The 4,981-nt window shown below is 42.6% G+C and overlaps 1 non-coding gene across 1 annotated transcript; it reads left to right on the plus strand.

The window, feature by feature from the left end:
- The first annotated feature begins 1,915 nt into the window (after nucleotides 1-1,915).
- trnas-cga (transfer RNA serine (anticodon CGA)) lies at nucleotides 1,916-1,999 on the plus strand. The gene has a single exon. It is a non-coding gene; the product is annotated as a tRNA-Ser (tRNA).
- The last annotated feature ends 2,982 nt before the right edge of the window (nucleotides 2,000-4,981 follow it).

A 4,981-nucleotide genomic window follows, 5' to 3' on the forward strand; every position in this document is an offset into this window, starting at 1 on the left:
AAAGGGCGGAGATTGCTTTGTTTCGCAATATTCTGTGATGATTTTTGAGATGCAGTCAATGTTATCTGAACGTGGTCTTCATATATACTGACAAAATTGGAAAAAAAAAGTATTTCAATTATTTTTATCGCAAAAATGTGTTTTTGGGACCTATGGAAGACCCTAGTACGACAGATATTATTATCAACGGAGAAGGTTCACTCTGGAGTGTATGAAGGGTAATTGCAAAAGTCCAGACGATTTATACTGGAAAGCCTACTCCACTACTTTTCTTGATCACAGACCCTTGAACACTTGTAAGCCTTGTACAGGCATAACCACATAAAGCTTAAGGCCTTTCTTAATTCGAAAACAAAGAAACACAACTAAAAGGCATTCAAATACAAAATATCCACGGCTCACAGTAGTGAAGAATAGCGAAACCTCTCAAGACTAAGACTAAAATGTAATAATCCTCACGGTGGGCATAAATCACAATGCTTAAATTTAAACTTGTGCCCAGCCTCTTCTGGATTCATCAGTGACGACACGCAATTTAACTGTACCATCCTGTTTATCTCTTCAAATATTTTGCAGCTTTCAATGAGATCACCTCTCATGTTTTGAAATGGTAAAAAATATTCAGGCAGGATTTGCCCAATTTCAATTCACAGGATAAACGCCAATCTATGCTGCCAAGGCTAATTAACATTCGTGGCATTCCTCATACGGCAATAGTAACTTTCCTAAATTGAGGATTATAATTCCTCATACTGTACTCAAGTGCGGTATAACCGAGCTCTCGTACATTGGAAATAAGACTCGTTTCTCGTGCCCTAAAGTCCTTCAGGTGGAAAGGTTGTCATTCTGCAGCTTTCACAACAGATTTCTGTAACTGCTGCTATACTTCAATGACTTATTAAAACGACACCAAGATGCATTTCTACAATTCTGTACGTCGGACTTTCTACATCAATCAGTTTTCAAATTGTTACCTTGGAAGAAAAATCTACAGACCTTTCCCACCTGACAAGTATGATAAAGTCAATTCGTTGCTCTGTATTAAATCATGACGGGCATAGATAGAGTGACCAGAAGAGCTGCTTTCCTGCTGGCGAGGGAGTGCAAAATTAGAAAGATTAGGTTTAAAATGAGAGGGAAAAGATTTAAAAGAGACCAAATGGGCAACTTTTTCAGGCGTGTCTAGAATGAGTTGGCAGAGAAAGTGGTAGAGACGGGTTCAGCTGCAAAATTTAATAGCATCTGGATGGGAATATGAGTAACAACCGTTAGAGGGATGTGGGTAAATGTTGGAAAATGGGACGAGATTAATTTAGGATATCTGTCCAGCATGGTCAAGTTAGAACAAAAGATCAGTTTCCACGCAAAAAGAATGCAAATGATTCAGTCAAAACGGTTTCCAGTTCCAAATCTTTGGTCAATCTTCCCCTCTTGCGCTCACAAGTTCTGTACCTGATGTCAGAACTTAAGAGTTTCATTCTTGGAACCATTACTGTCAATCGTTTCCGAATTCGTTCTAATTACGATTTTTTTTCGAATGTAAGCCAGTGTTCAGGTATTTAGCATGAATGTTTCTGGTACCAAATTGCCTGAATATTAAAACTTATTAGCATATCCACTTCGACACCAGGTGTTGGACAAGTGAGTCAAAATCGATCATGTGCAATGAGGCAAATAAATCCTTTGTGGTGCAAAGTGCTTGACTCTATAACTCCACGAAGAAACATTCTCACAAGTTCATCTGTGTCAGAATCCAGGCTGCGGTGAAAGCTGGTCAACCGACGAATGTAACCTTCACCTGGGTCACTGCAAAGGTTTTGGCGAAATCTTTGTGTCTTGATAAATTGTTCTTTCAACATCTGAGCTATTTCATGGATTCCGGTGTTTTATGATGAAAGCACAAAATAGCAAAGCGGCTGTTGATGGCCGAGTGGTTAAGGCGTTGGATTCGAAATCCTACGGGGGATTCCCCACGCAGGTTCAAATCTTGCTCACAGCGTTGTGTCCATTGAAATCCACTGCTTTCTACTTGGGATTTCGCATATCAAAAAGCTTGAGCGAGGCGTTTAGTTTAAAATCGATTTTCGAACGTAAAGATTCTGAAGTAATTTCAAAATGGCCCAGGCATTTGAAAGAACAAACGAGATGTCGAAACAAAAGAAAGCCAACAACATGAATGAGGGTCGACACACGTGATGAGTTGTTGCGAAATTCCAATGCGTGGGCCGGAATGAAGCAAAGTAAGAAGCAATACAAAACATGTAACTGTCGGCGATGAATGCCTCACTTTCTACGATCTGTTGAAAGACAATTTGAGATAATATTTCAGACCCACAATTTGTGATTATTCCAGACTAATACAGTCACAGAGTCATACAAATGTAGAGCAAGGAACCCACAGTTACATCGTCATGCAGACGAGATATCCTCACCTACTCTATTCCCATTTGCCAGCACTCAGCTAATATCCCGCTAAACCCTTCTTATTCATAGTATCCTCCAGGTGACTAACAGACTCCATCTCTTCCAATGGCAGCTCATATCATGCACATGCTCCCTCTGCGTGCAAATGTTATTCCTTAGGTTCCTTGTACAGCTTTCATGTCTAACCATAAACATGAAAGCCCTCTCGATCTGGACTCCACCATCCGAGGGAAAAGATCTGTTGTATTTATCCTATTCCTGTCCGTCATGATTTCATAAACACTTATAAAGGTTCCCCTCAGCCTTCGATGCTTCAGGGAAAACAACCTCAACCTATTCAGCCTCTCCCCAAATCCTCCAACCCTGGGAACACCTCTGTCGATCTTATGGGAACCTGTTCAAGTTTCACAACATCATTCTGAGAAGAGGGAGACCAGAATTGCACACAATATTCCAAACGTGGTCTTGCCATTGTCCTGTATACTCGCAACATAATCTCCCCTCTTCTGTACTCAATGCTCTGACCAATAAAGAAAAGAAGACCAAGGAGCTTCTTCACCATCCTATCGATATGCGAATCTACTTTCAATGAATTATGAACCTGCATTCCAAAGTCTCTGTGTTCAGCAACACTTCCCAGAACCTTGCCATTAAGTATAGACTGGGAAAAGCTAAGGAGACCATAGATATTCCCTGAACCGGTCCGCAATTTTGCGGTAGGTCTCTCTGATGTAGAGGAGACCACACCAGGAGCAGTGGATGCGGTAAATCATGTTCACGGAAATCCAGGTAAAACTCTCATGATTATTTTAGGCCTTAGACTGAGATAAGTGAGAGTAGAGCAATGTAGAGCGAGCGTAGAGTAGCTTTATTTGTGACTTCTACCATATATATCTGGGACAACAACAGCGTTCCTCCAGGACCAGTGTACCATTTGAACACAGTCTACACGACAGTACAGTCATACACAGAGCGGCATGAAGTGCATAAAAAGTGCCATACCTGTGAGACTGTGCAGTAATTCCTGACAAGAAAAGACAATCGAGATAATGGTGGACAAATCACAATTTAACAATGAATGATCATTAAAAAAATATTGTTTTATCTGCCATTCAAAAAACTCGTCCAGAAACTGAAAATGGAAGAGAGTGTGATCATACAGTGTTGAGAATCTTGAAGGCTTGGGGGAAGCAGCAATTGTACAGTCTAGCGGTAAGAGACTGAATTTTCCTCTATTTTCTGCCAGATTGTAGGAGTGCAAAGAATTTGAATCAAAGATGTGCAGGGTCGTCCAAAATGCTGTTAGCTTTGCGGATGCAGTTCGGGTTGCATATTTTTTGATGCAGCGAAAAAGGCACCGCTGACATTCTCAGCTATCATCACTATCACCTGTCGGTTCTTACGACCTGACCTGGTGCAATTCCGAAAGCAGGCATTGATGCAGCTGCTCAGGACATTCTCAATTTACCCTCTGTACTACGTGGTGAGGGCAGCATGTGGGAGATCGGCGTTCCTCAACCTACTCAGGAACTAGAGACGCAGCTTTGCTTTCTTAGATATGTAGCTTGTGTTGGGGGATGAGGTGAGACTACCCACCAGATGGACGCAAGGAAACGTGTTGCTTTTCTCCATCTTCATGGGGGAAACATCGATGTTAAGCAAAGTGTGATGGCTCTGTGCCTTCTTTAAGTCAACAGCCATCTCTTTCGTTTAATGCACTTTTAGAGACAGGATGTTGTCTCGGCAGCAGTACTTTCACTGCTGCACCTCCTCTCTGTATGCTGACTCATCGGTCCTGTTGATGAGATCCACTATCGTCATGTTAACAGCGAATTACTTATATAATATGTGCTGGACATCGTGCACAGCCACGTGAAAGCAGAATGAAAGGTAGTGGACCGAGCAACAGCTTTGGGCGTTCCGTGCTCAGTGTGATGCTGTTGGAGATGCTGTTCCCTATCCGGACTGACACTGGTCTCCCAGTCAGTAAGTATAGGATCCAGTCAAAGAAGGAGACACTCAGGCCCAGCAGACACGTCTTTCCATTCAGGTGCTGAGGAATGACACTGTTAAGTGTGGAACTGAATTCCATGAACAGCAATCTGACGTAGATGTCCTTCTTTCTAGGTGGGTGAGTGCCAGATGGAGGGTTGCAGAGATGGTATCATGTGTTCAGCGATTGGGACGATACACAAACTACAGAGTTTCCAGTAAGGGAGGAGAGTAGTGCAGCAGAGTCTTGATACGTCTCATCAAGAGCCTCTCGAAACAATTCATGATGATGAGTGTTAACACAACGGGGCGGCAGTCGTTGAGGCAGGACACTGAAGACGTCTTCGGCACAGGGACAATGATAGTGACTTGAAGCACGTTGGAACGATGGCACAACTCAGGGAGATCTTAAAGGTGTCCGTGAAAACATCCGTCAGAGCATCCTCTGAGCATTCTTCCAGGGATGTTATGCCGTCCAGTAGCCTTTCATGGGTTAACTCTACATTGAGTTTTCCTCATGTCAGTCGTGGTAAGAGACAGCGCCTGGTCATTCCTCGCTGCAACA

This window comes from Chiloscyllium plagiosum, unplaced genomic scaffold (genome assembly GCF_037043375.1).
Source record: "Chiloscyllium plagiosum isolate Xiang-an unplaced genomic scaffold, Cpla_swu_hap1 HiC_scaffold_18, whole genome shotgun sequence".
Classification (NCBI taxonomy): domain Eukaryota; kingdom Metazoa; phylum Chordata; class Chondrichthyes; order Orectolobiformes; family Hemiscylliidae; genus Chiloscyllium; species Chiloscyllium plagiosum.